This window comes from Pholcus phalangioides, unplaced genomic scaffold (genome assembly GCF_987345545.1).
Source record: "Pholcus phalangioides strain wild (caught in Gottingen) unplaced genomic scaffold, Ppha-v1.0 ptg000017l_1, whole genome shotgun sequence".
Classification (NCBI taxonomy): domain Eukaryota; kingdom Metazoa; phylum Arthropoda; class Arachnida; order Araneae; family Pholcidae; genus Pholcus; species Pholcus phalangioides.
The window spans coordinates 50,672,923-50,698,046 of record NW_028301610.1 but is presented as its reverse complement, the minus strand read 5'-3'; the positions used below and the strand labels follow the sequence as shown (position 1 = coordinate 50,698,046).

The 25,124-nt window shown below is 40.5% G+C and overlaps 1 long non-coding RNA gene across 2 annotated transcripts in view; it reads right to left on the bottom strand.

Moving 5' to 3' along the window:
• The window catches only part of LOC149074068 (uncharacterized), a 40,307-nt gene extending 16,046 nt beyond the window's left edge, over positions 1-24,261 (bottom strand). For both annotated transcript variants that reach the window (XR_016194488.1, XR_016194489.1), the window contains exons 1-2: positions 24,197-24,261; positions 637-678 (exon numbers count right to left, since the gene is read on the bottom strand). This is a non-coding gene — a long non-coding RNA (uncharacterized LOC149074068). The remainder of the gene's footprint in view (positions 1-636; positions 679-24,196) is intronic.
• Positions 24,262-25,124: the final 863 nt, after the last annotated feature.

The following is a 25,124-nucleotide window of genomic DNA, read 5'->3' as shown; positions in this document are numbered from 1 at the left end:
CGTAACGAACAGATCTAGAAATTTTTTAGACCGAAATGACTTCAAAAATTATAAATGGAGGATACCAGAGGGTATCCCAGCTTATAAGTGCCACAAATTAAATCTATCAACAAATAAGAAGCTTGAATCACGTAGGGACGGAATTAGAGGAGAGCACGGGGGCAACTGCGCCGGGCGTCAAATTTTATGTGAAAGCAAAAACACCGTTATAAAATCATGGAATTTTACAGTAGTGGGGGACGTTTTCAAAACCACATCGTCGTCCCCTCCCCCCAAAATAAAATCGTAGTTTGGCTTGAATATACGAACATAGTTTGCTTCTAATGTTGCTGTAACTTTCAACGATGATAGCGCAGCTACATGTATGAGCTGCAACGGCCAAATAAATGAAGTCTTCGAAGTAGCCATGAAAAAAATGCATTTGTTTTTAAGAGTTTTCTGGTTTTTCTTTTGGAAAATTTCGTTAAATAACAGATAGACTTCGAGTATGTGGAAAAAACTATATAATGAATGCGATTAGTTACAATAGCCAGTGAGTATTGTATAAAACTGCTCGATTAAAACTACATTAAATTGAAAGGCAAAGTAACTCCGTTTTTCGGCACTGTTATATAGCTAATCTAAGTTATGACTTACTATAGCTCGTTTTTCTGTCTATATAAATTCACGCACAGCTTGCTGAAATAAATGAAAACATATATAATATAATGATTCCATAATGCTTGAAACATTAAATACAGAATTTTTTTTCCGTATAATACAGAATACATAACGCATTTCATAGGCATGTCAAGTCTAAGAATACCAAATGAAAAGCATTAATTTCCCATGAAATTTCCGTAAAGCAAGCATCAGCCATGGAAAGTATTCGAGAAATGCATTCACATTGAATCTAAGGCAGAGGTTCTTAACCTTTTTTTAGCAGCGACCCAAAATCACTAACGCGACTAACTTCGTGACCCATGGCTCTATTTCGGATATGAAAATGCTTAACAAACATTACTTATGAACAAAATGTTTGGTTGAATATACGACAAAAGTTTGGGTCGCGATACATTGGTCAAGAACCCCTGATCTGATGTGTCTGATGGTAATATGGCAGTGTTTTCGTAATATATGGTCAATTTTCTGTATTTTTTATATTTCGAACGGAATCCAGAATCTGAGATTCTTATGTTTTGTAGCTATTTGCTTGGTCACATTTTCTGATTTTGTCCATCAACACCATCTATAGTAGGAGGAGGCCTTCTGCTATAGATGGTGTTGGCTTCACTCGCTTTTTAGTGACGTAATTATGATCTTAGCCAATGAATGGAATAACGTGTCCCGGTATGCTATATTCATTGCGCATGTGCGAGTATCCAATCGACTAGGTAGGTCTCTTCCTCCCCCACCCCAGTTTATAATTCACCAAGAAGGAACAAGAAAATTAATTAAATTTTCAATTAAAAGTTATTCAACTATACAAGCAAACTTTTCAAATCAATAAGTTCTCATGAAAATGCCTGTTAATTTGTTGAGATGTGTGCGTTGAGAATTTCATTAACCATGTTACCTACACTTGTTTGAAATAATGATCCATAATATAATCACGGAAAATATTAAAAAAATTCTATTTTTTTCATATTTTCTGTTGTGATTATACCATGGAGCATTAAATTTTTCTTATAACAATTCTTCAAAATATTTTTTAACATTATCTATTTTTCAGAATTTATCACACTCCGAAAAAATCACTGAATTCTTAGCGAAGCCCTACTACACCCTCACCTACTTATATACACCCAGGTTTGTTTCAAACCTCGAGGGTAATACGTTAGGGGGTGATAGAGTACAACTAGGCAAGCACAAATCACCATACAACCCATGATCGGAACTCAAGTAATTAATCCCTGCAGGGGTGCCTCCCAGCACTACATAGATGGTGTGAAGCTTGCACCAATGTTGGTGGCTGCAATTTTGAGCAGTTGCCGAGATGTCTTCGTGTAATAGGAAGTCGTTCTTCCTTGAATTCATCGGTGTACTTTCATTCTGTCTCTGTCTGACTTGTTACTCATTTCGTGACACAGCACGTACCGCCCTCTAGCGCTCAACCACGTCTTGAATGTCCGTCTATCTCTTCCTCCATGATATGTATTGTATTTCTTTCTGCTTTTTCTTTGCCATTTGCTGTTCTATCGTTGTATCACTGTTTCTTTGGGAGCTGATCCGTCACTGTGATCACTGTGGATGGCCGTAGTAACCCTCCTCTAATCACACTTTGGTCCTCTGTAAAAGGACATATGTGACTTGTCATAAGAAAAATAGTCTGAATCACGTTTATGGCAAACAGTGCAGAGGCCTTCTATCTCTAGGAGGTGCTAACCATACCCCATATTACACTGATGTTCGGTTCGCATTCCTGCAATGATGAGCTTTACTGACAATCATGCGTGCGTACTATGACTTTTGTATGGTACATCTCTTTTTCTCTGTTATAACTGCGTATTCGTACCAAATTTCATTAAAATCTGTCCACTAGTTTTTCAGAAATTCGACATAATGTGCTAATTCTCTTAATTTTGCACTCGAGTGTATAATAACATGTCCTGACTGATTTATGATTCATCATCGCCCAGCCAAAACCGCTGAAGCTATAAACATCAAATTTGGTCATGATGGAAAGACTCAGGTTTTTTCGAAATTCGACCCCTAAGGGGGGTTCAAAGGTAACAGAGAAATCACACCGAACCGAAACCGCTGAAGCTACCTATATTCATGAAATATGGTCAGAAGTCTTATTTTATGACGTAAAGACTCACTGAAAAGCGTTTTTAGAAATTTGACTCTTAAGAGAGTCATAAGGGAGTTCAAAGGTATCATTCATGAAATTTTGTCAGTAGTTTTATTCCATGACATCAATATTTTATATTCATCGACTAACTAAGAAGGAATTTTTTGAAATTCTGGCCCCTAATTACGCCGAGCCGAAACTATAAATATGAAATTTTATCAGTATTTCTGTATTGTAATGTAGAGACTTACCGAGAAGCGATTTTTCAAAATCCCTAACGGGGGGGGGGGGGGGGTGTTCAAATTTTTTATGGAGCCAATCATCACTAAGCCGAAATCGTAAAAGCCATAAATATAAAATTTAGTCGATATTAAATTTTATGATGTAGATAGCCACTAAAACGGGATTTTTGAAACTTCATCCCACAAGGGGGTCATGAGGGGGTTCAAATATTACATGGGGCAATCATCGCCGAGTAATTTTCAGATTAATAAATCCATGCGAGCGAAGCAGCGGGTAACAGCTTGATTACATAGTTACATAGATAATTAGCAATACAAATTTTTTTTGCCAAAATATACATGAAATGCCATTTGTTTTTTTTTTAGTTTTATACCATATTCAAATCAAAACCTCGTGCGTTTTATCCAAAATGACCTTTTTTTTTTAAAAAAAAGTACCCTGAGTAGGGGGAAATTAGCGGTTCTGGATTGGATTTTGGGTTTATTGGCGCAAGGACCAATTTGGTCAAACTGCGCCAAAACAAATATAAAAATAAAAAAAATGTCCTTTTGTCATGTCAAAAAAGCAACATGAAACATAAAACAATGACATGCATTGTAAAAACTATAATTTGTCATAAAAACCAATGGCTTTGATGAATTTAAAAATGCGAGATGCATCGCAATGGTCAGATAAAATGTCACGAAGTGAAAGATGATTCTGACCAAAAGCGGTCGTAACATGATGACGATGGTGCGAACAAGTAAAAGCATGGGCAATGGTAAATGGACTTTGACAATGAGGGCACTGCGGTTGACTCTCTCGTAGTAAAAGATATGATTGTGTGATGCTGCGACTGTGTCCTATGCGTAACCGGACAAGCAGAACTTCCTCCTTTCGGTTAGTTCTGCAGCTCGAACGCCAGTGGCCAAGTGTGGGCTTGATGGCAGGAAGTTTATTATTAGTTTCATTGTTCAATGATCCTGACAGCGGCGATGCATCACTTCCCGGAGGATTGAGAAGTAGTCACTGGCAGGTACCAAAAGGCTATTATCAATGTTCGTTGTTGTTCGAGCTGCGTTGTCTGCTTTTTCGTTGCCCGGTATTCCTACATGACTTGGTACCCAATAAAATTTTACTGTGGTACCGTGATGAATGAGGTGATGTAGTTCATGAAAAATGGCATGGATGAATGGATGAGTGTGAAAAGTGAAGGAACACAGTGCTTGCAATGCGCTGAGAGAGTCGCTATAGATGATGCATCATCGGTGGCGTTTGCGTCGTATATGACGTAGAGCCTGAAGGATTGCGTACAGTTCTGCCGAATAAATAGAGAATGTGTCGTGAAGTTTGAAAGATGTCTCCTCACAGCAGATGTAGGCACAACCGACATGCCCAGGGCTCTTGGAGCCATCGGTATATATGAGGAAGTACCTATTGTACCTACCCCTGTGCCTGAAGAATATCTGTCGATATATGGCATCTGCTGTGGTGGCTCTAGGGTATAACGATAATGAAAGAGAGACATCTGGCAGAGACTGCTCCCATGGTGCCAGTTGCCAAGCAACTGGGGCCACACGACTGATGTCTATTTGTATTTCTTCTACAAGTGCCCTCATACGAAGACCGTAAGATGGAACACATGAAGGTCGAGCAGCAAAAAGTCTATGAAATGACGGATTGAAAATGACATTATGAAGTGGATGACCTGGCAAAGACTTCATTCTGATATGATATTTCAAAGAAAGTTGTTGGCGTCTTGATGTCAGTGATGGCTCGTTGCATTCGACATAGAGGCTTTCCATGGGAGAAGTTCGGAAAGCTCCAGAGCAAATGCGGAGAGCGAGATGATGAATTGGGTCGAGCACACTCAGATAGCTCCGAGGTGCTGACCCGTATACAATGGAACCGTAGTCGAGCTTTGATCGTATTAGAGCTTTGTATAAGTGGAGGAGCGACTTACGGACTGCTCCCCATGATGTAGAAGAGATGACCTTCAAGAGGTTCATCGTCTTCATGCAACGAGCTCTCAACTGTGAAATATGAGGTTTAAATGTAAGTTTCTTGTCAAATGTAATGCCGAGGAATTTTGTATTCTCTACAATAGGTATTTGACTATTATTTAAAAATAATTGTGGGTCATCATGAAGCTCACGACGCCGGCAAAAATGCACAGCGACGGTTTTGTCAGCGGAGAAAGAGAAACCGTTATCATGAGCCCACTTGCTGATCTTGTTGAGAGCAGTTTGTAATTGTCTCTCGGCTGACCTCATATTCACTGATTGATATGATATTAACAGATCATCCACGTAAAGTGCGCCAGTGACTGACAATGGGAGTTGGTTCAACACACCGTTGAGTCTCAAAATAAAAAGTGTCACACTTAAAATGCTACCTTGAGGTACACCTTGTTCTTGAATTTGGGGAGCTGATAATGTGCTTCCGATCCATACCTGGAAGATGCGGCGAGCAAGAAAGTTCTTAATGAAAATGGGCAAGTTGCCCTGCAAGCCGCAATTATAGAGGTCGGAAAGAATTCCGTGCCTCCATGTACGATCGTAGGCCTTTTCTATATCGAAAAATATAGCTATCATATGCTCCCTCTTTACGAATGCTTGTCTTATTGATGTCTCACGGCGTAACAGATTGCATGTTGTGGACCTGAACCGTCTAAAGCCGCTTTGATGTTTAGATAAAATATTGTTAACCTCAAGGTAGTGCATAAGGCGATAGTTGACCATGCGTTCCATGAGCTTACATAAACAACTGGTCAAAGCAATAGGTCTGTAACTGTTCGGTTGTTGAGGATTTTTGCCAGGCTTCGGGAATGCAAGAACTATGGCTGCTCGCCAGGTGTCAGGAAATGAATGACTGACCCAGATCCGATTAAATAAAATGAGTAAATGTGACAGTGATTCTGGTGAGAGATGCCGTATCATGGAATAATGAATGGCATCGGGCCCTACAGCTGAGTCAGGACTTCGCTGCAAGGCCGTCGTCAGTTCATGAAGGGTGAACAATGAGTTGTACCCCTCCGGTGTAAAAGGCCGGAAGGTGTACTATGTACGTTCGGCCGATGATTTAATGGGATGAAACGATGGGGGGATAGTTCGCATCACTGGAGACAGTGGCGAAATGGGCGACGATGGTATCCGCAATATCCCTCACATCGCTGATGATAGTGCCATTGGTGTTTAAAATAGTGATCGGATGAGACTGATAATGACCATTGATTTTTCGGGTCCGGTCCCAAATGACTTTAGATGAAGTAGATGAATTGATTCCCGTGGTAAACTTGTGCCAGGACTCGCGTTGAGCCTGGCGTCTGGTTGTTCTCGCTATCGCCTTTGCTTTTAAAAATGCCAACTTGTTGTCATGGGTAGGATACCGCCGGAACCTAGTCCATGCTTTCTTTTGTGCTTTAATCGTAAGATTACATTCGTGGTTCCACCAAGGTTTAGGAAATTTAGGAAGTTTCGAGGAGACTTTGGGTATTGTTTCATTGGCTGCTGAGATCATACAACTGGTCACAAGGTCGACACAATGGTCGACGTCGGGTTGCGAAACCATATCCTCCGTGATTTCTGCCTTGACTGTGAAGTCTGCCCATCGGGCGGCCACAAGCTTCCACCGAGGAGGACCCTCGGGTATGCTATGGCTTCGATCACGGCACTTAACCACTAGAGGGAAATGATTGGTCCCGTGGAGGTCTGGATCAACCAACCAGGACCAGTTCGGCAAGAGTGAAGGTGAGCATAATGATAAATCTATTGCAGTAAAACTATTGTTTGGGGCATGGAAATTAGTGAAACTGCCATCATTCATGATGGTAAGGTCCATGTCATCTAACAGTCGTTCAACCATTTCCCCACGAGGGGTGTTGCTGTTAGAACCCCAAATCATGTTATGTGCATTGAAGTCTCCAAGAAGAAAAAATGGTGGTGGTAATTGATCAATCAGTTCTTCTAGATCTCTCTGTAAGATGGTGTCATTTGGTGGCAAATAAATGGAACAGATGGTAACTCTTAGGCCTGTAGAGATTTCCACCACGATGGCTTGCGGGTTCGTGCGCAGCGTTAGAACTCGCGACGACACATGAAGTGGAACCAGCAGAGCAACACTGCGGCAGGCTCTACTCCCGTCATCGTAGTCAATACGAAAGAGGGAATGTCGCCTAATGTTCCATGTCTCCGAGGGCTTCGTGAAAGTTTCCTGGAGTGCCACGCAAACAGGATGATAGCGATTGATTAAATCCTTTAGATCTTCGTAATTAGATCTAAGACCACGAATGTTCCATTGAATAATGTTGGCCATAAATTTCAAATGGATGTAGACGGTTCAAGGTCTTTGAACTTATTTCGGTCTAATTTCCGGCGAGTACCACCGGATTCTGGCGGATTATCGAGATCCATGTCACCAATTGATTTGTCATCAAGCAGTGACATGTTTTGTACTGTAGGGTTCTTCTTTGCTCTCTGAATGGCTTTTCTCGAATATCCGGTCTTGAATAGTTTTATTTTAGATTTATTTCCAGCATTGATTTTTGGCTTAGTAGCTGTAGTTACCTTGAATGTGTTCGCTGTTGCTTTTCCCGCTTCTTCGGAGGTGGTGGACTCCTTCTGTTATCCAGCAGAGCAACAGCAGCCACAACTATTACATGGTTGGTTAGATGATGTTTGAGTGGATGTATCATATGGGTTCGGTCTGAGTTGTCACAGATGCTTTGGTGACATTGTTAGTCTTATTAGCTGTTGATGGATTTGTTACCATATCAGGGGTGCAAGTGCCCCTCATCTATTTCGGAGCAGCAAATTTCATTTTTGGAGCAGAAATTTTGAAAATGGAGCAGAACTAAAAACAAACTATATCTGCAATATAAGGAGTAATTTTTCTGTGAAATGCCTAAAAAGTTTTGCCAAAAATGGTTGAAACAAATAATTCTAAATAAATTTCCTTCACAAATTAAAACCCATTTAAATTTTTTCTGAATTATCTTATCTGTCATTACTAAAACATGCATTACTGAAATGAGGAATAAAAATTATGAGACTCTTTTCAAATTAAGCAACATGCATACTAAAAACCTAGGCAACAAGAATTTCTGCTGCTTGAACACCAAAATCTTATTCATCCTGATATAGCAAAAAAAGTGCGTGCAAAATATAATAAGGGTTTTCGTGAAAAAAAAATTAGCTTCTCACAAAATTTAAAGAAATTATTAAATTTAAAAGCAAAATGCAAAAAACGAGAAAAATATAAATACCTTATTTACTTAAACAATTTCTCAACCTAAAATAGCATGTTAATAGATTACGAATCACGAGTCGCTTTCAGAAGTTCAGCATCTCAATGACAATTTTTTTCAAATTTTTCATGCACTTGAACATAAGATTTTATATGTCTTATTCCATTAAAGCATTGGATGGACAGATTTTTCAATGTTCAAACAGACTTTCATTTATTTGTTAACAATGAACTCTCTTTCACTGTCTGCATTATCGTATGCTGAAGATAAAAAAGCCTTCACCAAAACTGGCAAAATTTTGAACTTTGGGCTGCTTTCAAGGTTATAAAGTTTGAATATGTCTGCCCAATATCTATCTATTCTCTGAACTGATTTCACTTCTTGTAATTATTTGCATTGTAGTGCAACCCATTCATCACACATAATTAATAGTTCTGTTGGTGATACAATGTTGAGCAACATCCCAGCAATACGTGAGGGAGTAATGTACCATCCCAGCAATGCACGAGAGGGAGTGCAAACGTTTCATTCTCTCCAACAACATGTTTGGGAAAGGTAGGACATTAATATAAAAAAGGTATCTCACAGAAGTTATGTAAAATGAGCACATGCTCCTAGTACAAATTCCTTCCTTTGACTATTGTTAAGAGCATGCCCCTCCCCCACCAATGCAGTGGCGGACCGTGCGGCCATATTGGGCGCCGCTCTAGGAGGGGTGCTGAATGGAATTGAAAGGGTGAAAAAAGCTTTGTTTACCAAAAAAAAAACGCCTTCAGTAGCGCCAAAAACAGATTCCACATGGGTAGAAATTGTTTTCCTCGAGCTGCCCCTGTGTTCACCAAATCCGGATTTTCGCAATGTGAAATTGCCACGATCGGCAACTGCCGACGATAATCACACGACCGCATAGTGACTAGATGACAAAACTATGAATATTTTAGCTGGAGTTTTAACAGATCCCATTTTTTTCCAATGATCTTCGAAAAATGTCGGTAAATTAACGAGTAAACTAATCCTTTTTTCGATGTATGCGGTCTTAGAACGCATGTTGGCAGCCGCGAAATTACCGTAATTTTCAGTATATAACCTGCAGGAGAAAAAACGGTCTTCGAAATCGGAAAATTCGGCATATTCATTCAGGGACTTTGATAGCCCGCCGGTTAACCAATAACAGTATAGGACTTTATACTTCAAGGTAGTAGAACTACTTTCCAAGGTCACGACATAACGCGATTGTGGTAGATGGTGGGAAGTGAAAAAAAAATTAAAGTTTCTCCCTCCGTATTTTTTTTCCGTGTCTCGGAAAGAACGCGTCCCGTGGACAAAATTTTCATGCTTCTTTTTCCTAAATTCCCGGTATTTGACGCACTACAGTGCATTAGCGGTACCTACGCGAACCAGAAACAAGAATTGGCGCAAAAGCGCAGGGATTTGGCGTCTTGGCGCACCATGTAGCAAGAGAACCATTTCGGCACAGTTTGGCGCAATTGGCGCAGCTCTTGCACCCCTGCCATATTAGAGTATGATGTACTAGCTATTGGAGTTTGGTTAGGGATTATACGACGACGTGCTTCAATATATGAGATGTTATTTAGGACCTTGATCTTCTGGATCTCTTTTTCTTCATTCCATTTCGGACATTTCCTGTCAAATGTGGGGTGATTGCCACCGCAATTGACGCACTTGAATGATGTTGAAGTGCAGTTGTCCGAAATGTGGTCCCTCTCACCGCACTTTACGCAGGTGGGTTGACTACGGCACGCCATTCGTGAGTGACCGAATTTTTGGCAGTTGAAGCATCTAACAGGGTTAGGAATGTATGGCCGGATATGGAGGTTATAATAACCGATTTTGACATCTTTCGGCAATGTTGGGGATGAAAATGTCAGAATTATATTTCGTGATGGAGCTAGATTGTCATCTTTGCGGCTCATGATATGTTTGGCAGATGTTACGCCTTGAGACGCTAGCTCCTGGGTTAGTTCATCTTCATCCATGTTAATTAAGTTAGGGTCTGAGATGACGCCACGTGAATAATTCAGCGTGGGATGGATTTTGACTGTTATGGGAATGTCTCTGAGAGATGTGAGCTTTTGAATGAGTTCGGCTTGTCTGGGAGTGTTGGTTTCGATGAGAAGGTCTCCTGAACGAAGAGCCTTCACTGATTTTAAAGTTCCAACTGCGCCATAGAGAGCTTTATCTATCAAGAATGGTGATACTTTTGACAGCTGTTTATCGTTATCAGAACTGTGCAAGAAGAAGAATGAGACAGTAGATAAATTTGAAGAAGCGGTTTCTGTGACAATTGTTTCACTAAGTGCAGTTTTTTGACGTTTTGGTGCATTTTTTGTTTTTCCCATATTTGAATGGGTATTGTTCCACTCTCACCCACCATGCCCACCATGGAGCCCTACGAGGGGACGCGCCCACGTAACCGGTGAAGGTTAGTAGCAACGTCAGGTTAAGTGAGAGCTATACACCACCAAAGCAGGCGAGCAGACGCGTTCAAGATCCAAGATCGTCGTGAAGCAGCACCAACAAACCTCAACGACGTCCGGCAGGCCCGGCCCCTCTACCTGCCCAGTAGTGTAACCCCTTCAGCCACCGAGGCGACCACAGCTGATTGACCTGGACGGGGCTAATCCAAGCCTCCCGTTTCGGCTGAATCCGAGGCCAAAGCTAGCGCATCAGGCTAACCAGGATCCCCATCTCCAGCCTTACGGGTCTCCACGCACGGCAAACATGCAGGTAGACTGCGTCCCGGATGGAGCATACGCTAGAAGCAATGCCCCATCCGGGAGGACCCCTCCCCGCCTGAACGGGGCCCGCAATGAGGGGTTGAACACAAAAGACAAACATGTACAGGACAAAACGAGACGCAAGACATGTACTGCAAGATGTGTAGAAATATATATGTAATTTGGGCTATTGAAGGTGAAGTATATGAGCACAAAAAGCGATGACAATGACGTGTGATAGATTTGGCGTTACCCAGAGTGCACCACGGGGAGGCCTATCACATTACACCCCTAGCGGTTCTGGTGCACAATAGAGCTGCCCACGAGAACAATAGGTGCTGCCACGAGATAATGGGGATGGTGAAGATAAGGCTCGCCAGATGGCGCTGTGATCTTTCCCAAATTAATTTTTTTTATTGAGCGGTGGGGGGGGGGACGGTTCTTAAATTAAAATTTTTTTATGTGTCACAACACTCCGTAGAGTGGAAAGAATGGGTATATTTATATGTCTGAGGAGTTCAAAATTTGTTTCAAGAATTTAAAAAAAGTATCAACTTGTTTAAAAACCATTTCCAAGCAAGGGATTAAACACTGAGCGTTGTGCAGGTCCGTATTAAGAACAACATGGGCACCAGGGCATGGGCGTACCCAGCAAGAGACAGAGGGGCATCTGCCCTCCGCCCTAGAAGAGAAATTTAAGTGTAGTAATTGGCACACACAGCACAGACTTATCAAGTTTGGTATCGGTGAGTTGCCCCCTTCTAGTTCAGATCCTGGGTACGCCCTTGCACCAGGGCCAAGTGAAAAACCTTCAGAACAAAAAAAAGTCTGTTATAATGAAATTGTACTGTACCAGTAATAACAAATAAGCAAGTTTGAATGAAAAAAAAAAAAAGCTTCAATTTTGCAATGTAAATGCTAGGCAGATATTTATAGGCCTCGTAAGGGCATGTAGTATAATATAAGACTCAGCAGCGATACCAGGCGCTGCCCTGTTTTTTTCAATGTACAAGGAGCAGCGCTGCAATTAGATGCTTGGTTAGTCGGGCAAACACACATTTTGGCGCCCCTTGTAATGATGGAGAGGTTAAAGGGTAAAATTTGTGCCCCGCCCCCTGTAGTTACGGCCCTGAGTGGGAAAGAACTGACAAACTATTACAACGGGATATGCATGTCTGACATGCGTTTGGAAACCTAGGAGAAACCGTAATAAAAAATACTGTATTCCAAAATTCATTGTTGAGGGACTCCTAGTTTTTTTTACTAATTCGCGTGTTTGTCTAGCTCTGACGGACTTTGAAAGTAACCTATCATTCAAATCTTGTCCCATTTGATATATATACACAAAGAATATTTGCAAAGATCGGTCGAAAATTGTAGATTCGTACTGAAAACATGCACAGAAAAACAGAAAATAAATTTCGTTTGAATTTGTTAATAGTGTTTATTAAACAACATACGCTGCACAATTACAAAAGCCACACAGAAAATGCACAATATACAGGTTCTTTAAATCATTCAATCTTCATTTATTTCTGAAAAATGTCTTTTTCAGCTCTGGCTAATACTTAATTTTGGCTCCATTCTTTTTTTTGAAAATTAATTCAAAACCGAAACTAAAAAAACTTTTTCCTTGCGATTTGGAAAAAGATTTCCTGAATAGTTATTGATTCCAGCTGCAACAACTACAAATTAATGTTTTTTTTGCACGACTGATTTTCTGATGGGTTTTTTCCTGTCAGGTGTGTTCACGACAGTACCAAATCTGAGCACAACATGCTAATAACACGAGGTACAAATACAACGCCACAACAGGCAAAATGCCCAACGAGGTGGCTGAGAAAAACCGTAACAAATATGAATGTCATATTTCAAAAATACAGCAGCCCAATTAAAAATGCAATTACAAATGTATATATACATACACAGAAATACAATGTAACAATACAAATACAGTACCAATGTAAACAAACCACAAAATAGTTTAAGTAGATAATGGAATTTTTTTTCTCGAGGAAAATAAAAAACAAGTACGATCCCTAATCGAAAAAGAAACCTACAATGCAAAATTCGTGCGACACATTTCTGCCAGCAAAAGTCAGGAAAAAAATATCTAAATATCATGTAATATGACACAGAAATGTGATCATGTTGCAAGGGGCTGTATAGTTATTAAAAAATTAATTTGTCATATGGACATCATGTGCCCAAAAACGCAATGAGAAAGTTGGTGCCCTGTCTCTAATTTAAAGAAAATACAGGTTTCTAATGCCGGGATTACGTTATGAACTATCTTTTACAAAACTTGAAGAAAACAACAGTAATCAAATCAATCATCAATCAACCAGAATCAAATTTTTACCCCCATGCCCAGCTCGTGGCTGATTGTGGGATTACCAACGGGCTCAGTAAGGTCTATGAAGGGAGAAGAAACTATATAAGACTATATTTTGTTTGTTAATTTGTGTATGCATGTATGTGTTGTGTATGAAAAAGAAAGTATAGTCTAATCCAGGTCATGTTCACGACTCTCAGAATTTAGCCTCAATGCAGATGGTCCACTAAGAAGTAATACCACCACAACTCTTCGATGACATGTCACTGTAGGAAGGAGAGAAGTCCAACCCACATATTTATCTCAGTGGTAATTGCATGCGTCAACGTGAACTCAATCGAAACAAAAGAATGGTGGTTTTAATCCCAAGGCTTAAAAATTGCCATACACTCATCAAGCAAATGACTTCCGTCCAGGGTGGTTCCCATTTTTTTTTCTCCTTTTCTTCTAAGTATATGTTCAAAAATCCAAGAACATAGGTGCCAGAAGTAAAAGTTATATATGTTCAAAGTTCCAAGTATATAATGCCAGAAAAAAAATGTATGTGTTCCAATCAAAGAAAGAAACATGAGTGATAAGAATAAATAGGTGCCAGGAACACAGTATCAAGCAGTATCAAATGTACATGTGTGCAAAAATTTTAGTTAAATATGATAAATAGGCTCCAGAAAATTAGAAACAAAACAAAAAATAAATAGGTGCCAGGAGCAGTATCAAACGTACGTGTGCAAAAATTTTAGATAAATAGGTGCCAGAAAATTAGAAAAAAAAAAAAATAATAAATAAATAGGTGCCAGAAAATTGGATAAATACGAATAATATAGGTGCCACGAAAATAGAATAAAAATCAAAGAAAAAGATGTTCACCAAAAGTTCTTGGAAAGTACAAACTTAAACTTTATAAAAGAATTATCATAAAACTTTTATGAGCGCGGTAACCCAGGTCGATATAGGATACTCGCCTAAACTACCAAAGGATCTATAGAAGTATCGTGAGTTCGATAGCGCACCCCCATCGAGGGGTCAGCGCACCAACCCCTCGATGGGGGGACTCTCTGCGGTAGAAATTAAGTAATGGCGGTCATGTCGCCATTTCTGTTGTACCAGTCTCAGGAAAATTTTCTGACAAGCACGAACCGGGTATTGAACTCAAGACGCCTCGAAAAAATGAAACAAAAAATTAATTGAAAAAAAATTTACAACATAAAATACAAGATAGCTATTTTCATAGATAGAAATTCAAAAATGGGAAAAAAGTTAAAAAATATAGGCAAATATATATAAAAGTGAAGAAAAAAACAAACAGTATGTAAATAATTATTTTTTCTGGTGGAGAGGGCTTCGGAGAGAATGTCCCGGACCTCATATATGACGGGGTTAGATAGAGACGAAGGACCTCCGTAATGTACACTGCTGGCCACCTAAATTGCAACACCAAGAAAGACAAGAGATATCGCAACAATATTTATTTTGTAGATAACATGTTGACCAAGCATCAAATGATTAAATTTATAGACTTCTGTGAAGTGTGGCTCCTGCCAAAATCAGTAGCCAGAGTAGCCGCCATTGTTGGAGATCACCACTGCCACACGCCTCGGCATTGATTCAAAGAGACTTTGGATGTGTTCTTGGGGTACAGCAGACCAAGCAGCTTCCACGCGTTGCCAAAGTTGATCTGGTGTGGCAGCTGGGGATGTAATCTGGGTCAATCGTTGAGCAACCATGGACCACATGTTTTCTATCGGCGAAAGATCCGGAGAGCGAGCTGGTCAGGGAAGCAATTCAATCTGGCAATTGACGAAGAACCTTTGGACAATGCGTGCCACGTGTGGTCGCGCATTATCCTGTTGAAATATGGCTGTGGGCAAGCCCTGAAGGTAAGGAAGGACAACTGGCTCCAACACCTCGGAGATGTAGCGCTGGCTTTTTAAAGTACCGGCAATGCGTACTAGAGGAGTGCGAGAGTGATATCCAATACCGCCCCATACCATAATACCCGGTGCAGGACCAGTGTGGCGGTGCATAACGCAGCTGTTCAGCATCCTCTCTCCACGGTGTCTCCAGACTCGAATCCGACCATCGTGGTGTTGCAGACAGAAGCGTGACTCGTCAGTAAAGACAATTTCATTCCATTGTGCCGTCCACATCCTTCTTTCATCGTACCATTGGCGGCGGAGACGTCTGTGGTTCTGTGTCAAGGGTAGACGAAGCAATGGACGTCTTGCGGACAGACTACTCTGCTGTAAACGGAGTCGAATGGTACGCGCAGACACTGGATGATGCGGTACAGACTGAATGTGCTGTGGCTGAGCGATCCGTCACTGCCATATGCACAATATGCCTGTCATCACGTGAAGTGGTGCACTGAGGTGGATGCGATCGAACACGTCGGTCTGTCGTACCCTCCTGCATCCAACGATCACATATCCGCATTACAGTTGTTTGGTTTCGTCCAACACGACTACCGATTTCCCTGAAAGATAATCCACAATCTCGGTAGGCCACTATCCTTCCTCTGTCGAACTCGGATACTTGATCAAAAGATGATCGCAGTTTTCTACGAGACATAATTGATCGTTTTTTTGAAAAAACCACAAGAAAAACACAATTGCGGTACTTCAAATCGTCGAAATCTCCAAGCCTTAAATAGCGCTTTGAAGTGGCGCCACAGGCGCACGTGATGTGCGTCTGCGCTGAAATTCTAATCATTTGCATATCTCACCTCCGCTAATGCATGTTGTAAATTTCATATTATTTGCATGCTTCCTTCAGGGTGTTGCATTTACGGTGGCCAGCAGTGTATATCCGAGGCGGATGACGCTAAACCAGATGGTGATGGAGCATCCACCACCATGCTTGTTGGTGCGCTAACTATCATGCTTTTTCTGATGTCACGCAAATACCTCGAAATTTCATGCTGGGCATCAAGCGCAACCTCCAGCGGCATCGCCTTTAACGTGGCCGCAACGAACTTCCCAAAACAGTCAAACTCATTGCCAGGAGGCAAGGCAGGATTTATCACATTGCTGATTTTGTCAGCTTTGTGCAACAAGAGGTGCAGATCATGCATCTTCTCTTTGATTGATGGGAAGTCTTGGTGGGGGTCAATGCCGAGCTTTCCTGGACGTGTGCAGGTTGTGATGTAGCTTGTATTTTACCAGCTACATTTACTTCATTGTTCACCTATTAAGAAAAAAAAAAACTGCCTGTTAGAATACTGTATTTATGTATTTTTATTTACTTGCAGGTACCGAGAAATGACAAAGAGTGGAAAGCAATCGAAAACGGTTTCCGAAAAAGATGGAATTTTCCTGGTTGCTGCGGTGCGATAGACAGGAAGCATATCTTGCTAAAAGCACCACCAGAAGCTGGAAGCTTCTATTATAATTACAAGCAGACAAATAGCATCGTGTTGATGGCTTTAGTTGACGATGACTATTGTTTTAGTTATATAGATGTTGGTTGCAATAGAAGAGTCACTGATGGTAGTGTTTTTAGGAGGTGCAACCTGAGCTTCGCGTTGCAAAATAATTTACTTCCAGCAGGTCACGTAATTGTTGCTGACAACGCCTTTCCTCTTAAAAACAATATCATGAAGCCATACTCAGGGAACAATTTGTCGTTGAAGCAGAAAATTTTCAAATTTTCAACTACAGGCTATCTCGGGCACGACGTGTTGCTGAAAATGCCTTTGGCATCTTGGCCTCACACTTCAGAATATTCGAAAGGCCCATTCCCGTGAGACCGGAAGTTGTTGATAAAGTTGTGAAAGCCTATTGCTCTCTACAAAACTGGCTGCACAAAACAAAAAGTTCTGTGGATGCCCTATCTCTAGACATGGAGGATATCACTCATGGAGGCGTAAATGGAAGTTGGAGGCACGTGCCCTCAGAAGGACTGGCTGATCTTGCACTGACCACCACCATTCCTCTCGCAATGCACGCCAAATTAGAGATGATAACGCAGATTATTTCGTAGGTGGGGGATCAGTGAGCTGGCAGATAAGGATGATTCAATAACTGGACACTTGGCCATGCAGTCGATTTGGCCATCATGCCAACTTCACGTCTGCTTCTGGTCTTGCAAGAAATGTGATGGCATATGAGGAGTTGAGAATCAAAGTGGTTCAAGTCACTGCATTGCAATTTTTTTCATAATAAAGCGTTCTTTCCTTTAAAAGCTCCAAAAAAATCAGTTTTTCTTGGAATGTTTTTTTGCTTAAAAAAAAAAAATTCAAGGTCTAACTCTAACATGTATTACAAGCAAAAAATAATTTCATAGAAAACTGATTTTTCGGAAGCTTTCAGAGGAAAGAACGCTTTGTTACGAAAAGTTCCACTCCAGTGACTTAAGACCACTTTGATTCTCAACCCTCCATACATATTTTTGTGACATATACACTGAGTGGGCACTTCATTATGACCACCTGACAGTTTCACGCAAATGAGCTATGACGTATCGCTGTGGAGGGATAGGGAAATAAATTTTTCGGAAGTATTCATTGATTGGTAAAAGCTCAGGCAGAACGGAGAGTCTCCGACTTGTGAAAGACAACAGAAAGGTAACAGCAAATTACAGTAGATCTTAATTAAAAATCGTCTCAAAGGATCTCTGAATGCACTGTTTGCCGTACAATGTCCGGGTAAAGGGGGATCCGGAACTTTCGCCCCGACATTTCGTCCACGACAGTTTGTCCCTGACATCTTGCCCCTGGAACATTTCGTCCCCGTTACATTTGACCCCCGGAAATTTCGCCCCTGGCGCGTTTAGTCCCGAAAAATTCACACCTGACATTTCACTTGCCCTGAACGTATGAGTGATTGACTGTGTGAGTGTGAAATGGACTGTAGGAGTGCGTTAGTGACCGTACAAATGACTAATCGAGTTGCAGAATGACTCACCACGTGAGTGACCATATCAACTAGTGTGCAATTGACTTTATGAGTGAATGACCGTATGAGTGACCACATGACTGACCGAATGGCTGTATGAGTGGCCAAATGAATGACCTCATGAGCAACCAAGTGATTAACTGTATGAGCGATCAAGTGAGTGAACGAGGGATTGACCGTGTGAGTGACCAAGGGAGTTACCAAGCGATGAAACTTTTGAGTGAATGAGTGACAGTGATTGAGCATATGAGTGACCAAAGGAGAGACGGAGTAATTAACCGTAGGACTGACCGAGTGTACGTATGAGTGACCAAGTGAATGACTGCATGAGTGACCAAGTTGCTATGGCGTCAATAGCCATCGCTATCAGATGAAGCGGGAGAGTTCCAATTTCCAGCCCAATATAATATAATAAGGGAAAAGGGGACTTAAGCCATTTAAATGTACAAAACATGCTCTTTCGCCTCCATCAACACTCCTTAATTTTATGGCCACTTACGCGTAATAGCCGCTCCGTATTCTTCTTTTCTCTCTCTCCCCCTTACATACTGAAGCCTCTTGACCTTTGTAATTGCCACCTGCAGGCGATTGACTTTATTTCATCTATTGTACGCATCCCCTTGGGAATATGTGCCTTCTGACTTTCTTGCTTCCTCTCTTCTTTTCTTTTCCTTCTCTCTTTTTTGTACAACCCCCCCCCCCCCCACAGAAAACGTCTTCCTCCCATATGCTTTCGAAAGATCGTAAGGGATGAACTTGACCAATGATGTCAATATTAATACTAATTTGTACCTACGTAATCCTCATCACCCAATAGAAGGATCTTTTTTTGAAGCTGGACTACCAATTAGAAATAAGGGGGTTGGTACCCCTCAAAACTTTCCTTTTTGGAATCTTTGAAGAATTTAAGGTAGATTGATTAGTGCAAGCTAGAAATCAAGTTGAAAAAAGATGTAGTTAGATTTTTGTTTTTACACATTGCAATCGATTAGCATCAGGAGCGGCGATCATCCGTGATGAAAGGGATGGAGAAAAGGTAGGAAAGAAATTCTTACCACAGTTTTAGTAAATTATAGACGTTTAGTTAAAACCTAAATTAGGAGGAATTAACAGGGGGCAGATGGCGAAATTAGACATAAAGAGTGATTAAAAGAGTTATTCCAACATCAAGTTAAAATGATTATAATTGAACATATAGTATTCTGTCTATGTATTATGCAGAATTTGATATCGTGGAAATGGATTTTTTTTAATTGACTTTTATTTTGTGTAAATATAACTCGTTCTTTTCATATGATCATCTGATTAAATATTAAATGCTATTGAAATTTAACCGATTCTTTCTTTTCATTGAGTCATCGTTTTATTCTAAATGTATATTGGACCACTAGGAGCCTGGGTTAATCTAGATAATTACATATATATACATATTCTTCCAGTGGTTCGATATAACAAAGTGATTAACTGTATGAGTGATCAAGTGATTGACCGTGTCAGGGATTGACAAAGGGAGTTACTGAGTGATGAAACGTTTGAGTGAATGAGTGACCAAGAGTGAGTGACCGATTAAATCCTATGTAATTTTCCAAGTGAGTGACAGTGATTGAGCATATGAGTGACCAAAGGAGAGACTGAGTAATTAACCTTAGGACTGACTGAGTGACTGACCAAATGGACATATGAGTGACCAAGTGAATGACTGCATGAGTGACTAAGTGATTAACTGTATGAGTGATCAAGTGAGTGATCGAGGGATTGACCGTGTCAGTGATAAAGGGAGTTACTGAGTGATGAAACGTTCGAGTGAATAAGTGCCCAAGAGTGAGTGACCGATTAAATCTTATGTAATTTTCCAAGTGAGTGACAGTGATTGAGCATATGAGTGACCAAAGGAGAGACTGAGTAATTAACCGTAGGACTGACAGAGTGACTGACCAAATGGACGTATGAGTGACCAAGTGAATGACTGCATGAGTGATCAAGTGAGTGATCGAGGGATTGACCGTGTCAGTGATAAAGGGAGTTACTGAGTGATGAAACGTTCGAGTGAATAAGTGCCCAAGAGTGAGTGACCGATTAAATCTTGTGTAAGTTTCCAAGTGAGTGACTGAGTAATTAACCGCATGAGTGACCGAGTGACTGACCGAATGGACGTATGAGTGACCAAGTGAATGACCACATGAACGACCAAGTGATTAACTGCATGAATGATCAAGTGAGTGATAGTGGGATTGACCGTGTCAGTGATAAAGGGAGGAATTGAGCGATGGAACGTTTGAGTGAATAACTGACTGACCGAATGAGTGACCAAGTGAGTGGCTAATTAAATACTGGTGTAAGTTTCTTAGTGAATGATTGAGCGTATGAGTGACTGACGGAATGAAAGACAGAGTGAATGGTTGAATAAATTTGCTAGTGACTGAGTGATTGAGCATATGAGTGATCAAGGGAGAGACTGAGTGATTAACCATATGAGTGACCGAGTGACTGACCTCATGAGTGACCGAGTGGTTAACTGCATGAGTGACCAAGTGAGTGACGGTATATGTGACGATACGAGTGTTCAAGTGAGTGATCAAGGGACTGACCGTGTGAGTGACCAAGGGAGTTACTGAGTGATGGAACGCATAAGTGAATGTGTGACCAAAAAATTGATAAAGTGAATGACCGTATGATTGACACAGTGAGCGATTGGCAAAGTGCGTGGGTGGAGTTTGTCTGCAAAGATGATCCTCCTCATCCCCTCCCTTTTTATAGGTGGTTACGTAGCACTGAGTGACCAAGTGACTCACACTTTAATGGATTCTAGGAATTTGGAATTTTCAGTTTAAGCATAAAATATTTTTCCCAAATTTACGACTCACACCGGTGTGGTCACTCACACTATCATTCATATATTCACTCATACGGTCAAGGTAAGCAAAATGACAGGGGGTCAATTTCCGATTCACTTGATTACTCACTGAGTAACTCATATGATCACTCACTGGGTCACTCATATGGTCAGGGCAGGTGAAATGTCCGGGGATAAATTTTCAATTCACTCGATCACTCATGTATTCATTCACTTGGTCACTCATGCGATCAGGGGAAGCAAAATGTCACGAGCAAATGTCCAAATCACTTGATCACTCATGTGGTCACTCACTTGGTCACTTGTACCATCATTCATATGTTCACTCATAGTCACGCGTACGATAAGGGCTGGCGAAATATCAGAGATAAATTTCCGATTTACTTGATTACTTACTGAGTCACTCATATGGTCACTCACTGGGTGACTGATATGGTAAGGGCAGGCGAAATTCCCGGTGTGAAAAGTCCAGGGGCTAAATGTACCGGGGTGAGATGTCAGGGGCCAAATGTACTGGGGGCGAGATGTCGGGGGCAAAGGTTCCGTGAACCAGGTAAAGGTGGGCGAACGAAATATTGACGAATTGGTCACATTTAAATTGGCCCCACAGTGTATATACTCGTATGTATATATACCGTATTTGATCTAGCATTTTTTCTCTTGGGCCCTTGTTCCCAACGTGGGAGCAATTCGAGAATGGTTTACACAGGGCCGCAACTAGTTACTTTTTCAGCCGGGCAAGCACACGTTTTGGCTCCCCCGTTTAATGTAGAAGAAGCAGTTGAATGGTGAGTTCAGCAAACCCCTTTAGCAAGGCGGCAGAGGCACCAGACTTGCCAGCTTCCCCCTAGTTGTGACCTTGGCGTTACTGAGAAGTTTTTGCATTTCTTGCTATTAAATCAATTTTTTTAAATTTTTATGCATTGCTCATTTTTCTATTATGTGTTTCGAAACTTCAATTTTTTTCGGTGGGAGGGGATCAGTTTTAGTAACGATAATTTCTAATTATTTCCCTTTGCTTTTAGCCTTCTTTTTTCTCTTTAATGGGTACCATGTTATTTAGAAGCATTAAACAAGGGCCTTCAACGCATGGCTCATATGTGGCCTTCGAAGCTTTTTGCAGTGGCCCGCTGACGAAAAAGCTGACATAATTACAGAATTTATAGAAATTAAAGAAAAAAAACCAATGAAGAAATTAAAGTGTTCGAGAATTGGTGAAAGAGTAATCTGAAAATTACTTTTGGGATAAACATTTCAAAACAAATGAGAGGAAATAAATTCACAGGTAATGAGAAATAAAAATTACCTTTTGAATTTGATAATACCAGGGACAGACCAACGTATGTAGACACAAAATTAACAGTTAGTCGTGGTTTTTTTTTTCCGCAATTTTGGGTCTCCATACATTGGTCTTTCCCTGGTATAATGAGAAATAATTTCAGAATTATTTCTGGAGAGGGGAGGGCACACAGGATAATTCGAGGTTCTGCACAAGCAGTGAGGAAACTCCCCAAGGCCATTTTGAGTTTTTAACCTCCAAAAGTATCCTAAATTCAGGGGATTGAAGCACGATTAAAGGGGATTTTTCAATATTCTAAGTTTTTCTTGCATTTTTCTTGTAATTGTTGATCATAGAGACCAATGTGATCCACCACAACCCCCCCCCCCCCCAACCACATGAGCCTCTTGAAGAAAGGGGGATTTTACAAGATGTATGGGTGGACAGGGCTAAAAAAAGATTGGAACATTATCTTCTGTAGATTGCTCTAGCCATGTGTAGGGTCTCCCATATCCTTTTTTTTTTTCTCACTTCCTCTGTCTCTGCTCTCAGTTCCCTGTCTTGATCTCTGATCCTTGGCCACCTGCAGGGTTCCTTCTCATGAGAAAAGAAAAAGTGATATATGAGGAGATGTGCCTCCCAAACTTTCATGTTTTCATTATTATTTCCTTAGCAACATGCACACAAATTAATTATTTCCAGCTCCCCGCGAGGCTCCCAGGAGCCGCTACAAACACTTTGAGAAACATTCATATATACGAACAAATTTTTGCCAAAAAAACACTCGGCTTATTACTAGGGCTCGACAAATCCCAGATCACCATGGTGACTAAAAAAATTGATATTTTTTGGTGCGTAAATTTTCTGATGTGTAAATGCAAAAGAAATTAAGCTTAGCTTCTGAAATATTTGGTTGGTGCCTAGATTTTTTTTTTTTTTATTGATTTGGTAAGCCCTGCTTATTACACAACAGTATATACAGTTAAATGAAAGTTGAATTAAATAAAACTCACCATATTATCCTGCAATGATCTTGCATCAATCGACAGCGGGGAATGGTGAAGGATCGCAAACCATTTCATTCTGGAATGATATATTTCATCCGCACCAGCACCCGATGACCTCCATTCTTTCATTCTTTTTATTTCTTGAGAATATGTTGAACGAATGCTTTTTATTTTTAACTCTATTTCCCTCACACCAAAACCCTGGAGCTGTATTTTTTCTACTATGTGTATCATGGCATATTGGCTTTTTTTTTTGCTTGTTTTTATAGCATTCATTTTGGTAGTTCCAGAGGTAGAAAATAGCAAGCATTCAGCAGGAATTGAATTTTTTCATGATATACACATAAGCAAAGATTAGCTGCAGTCTCATACTGTAGACAAACATGCTGGGGAAGAAGAGAACAAAATTTACTTCAGTTAAATTTGTTAATAGGATATTTCTCTTTGAACTATTGGTATGTCTCTCCGAGAGTAAAGTATAAATATCGTTTTGAATTTTTTTTTTGCTATCTGGTGTGCAAATTATCTTAGTTTCTAGCACTAGGAGCCTGATAAGATATAGAATCACGAATATAAAAATCATTCACAACTTCACGTCTCATTTGGAATTATTTTCTCTTTAAAATTATGGGAACTGCAAGATTGATGTTGAACGGGTTTCCTATGAATGGCACGAATACAAACAATCTGATCGGCAGGTTAGCTTAGCGCGAGAGCTCGCGTGATAAATACCACAGAATCGAATTGAAGTCAAATGAAAATGCGCTTTCCCATCAAAATGAATAAAACTAGAAACACACTATCACAGCAAATATGAAATCCAAATTACACAGTAAAAACTCGTTCCTTACCTAGATTCCATTCCTTCTCTTACGATTCAAAAGGATATAAGCGGGAAACCACGATTCAATATGGCGTCTGCCAGGTCTATAAAAAAAATAGAGATGGGCGATCCGCTCATGAACCGTCTAGAAGAGCGGCTCTTTTCAAAGAGTGAGTGAGCCACAACGTTGTGAAAAGAACCGTGACGGCTCATATTGCCGACTCCTATTGGCTACAAACGAACCGTGACAAGCCGAGAGCCGCAGAAATGAAAGTGAACCGTTTCCCGTTGAAACGCTTCTTGTAATTGGTCAGAAATGACCCGTGAATCGCTTCTTTTTTCGCCTGTGTTACTTTATTGTACTTTATGAGCCGTTTCGGTAGTGAATCATGAGATGAACGATAATTCTTAACTAATTTATTACGGAATAATATTTACATCTCGTTCCCGCCATGTTGTCATTCCCTTCAAGTGTTGCCACCTTCGTAAAACATAATACTGTATTTTCTGGTGTTGCCAGATACATAACAATTCTCCCACACTAAATTAAGAGATGATTAATGATAGAAACAAAAGTTATACACAAGAATCAACATTTGAACAGTCACAAGTTCAATCTTTGAACTGGTTTTCTGGAACGAGTTGAGCGTCTCAGTTGAGTAGTCTGAGCTGGAGGAAAAATAGTTCTTGTTGATCGAGGAGTTGCATTTGAAGTTTGCTCTGTTTCAGTAGAAGCATCTACCATAGATGAAGTCTTGTGTTGGCAAACTGCAGGAATCTCTCGTTGACATACATGATCACTAAAAGTGACAGATTTCTTTTGAGGGAAGTGTCTCATAGGAACTGATAGTCGAATAGGAGTTGGAGAAGACGGTCGATTGACTTCACACCTTCGAAGCTGTTCAAAATGTCTCTTGATAATGTATCCATCATCTAGTTCAACTAGGTAATGAACA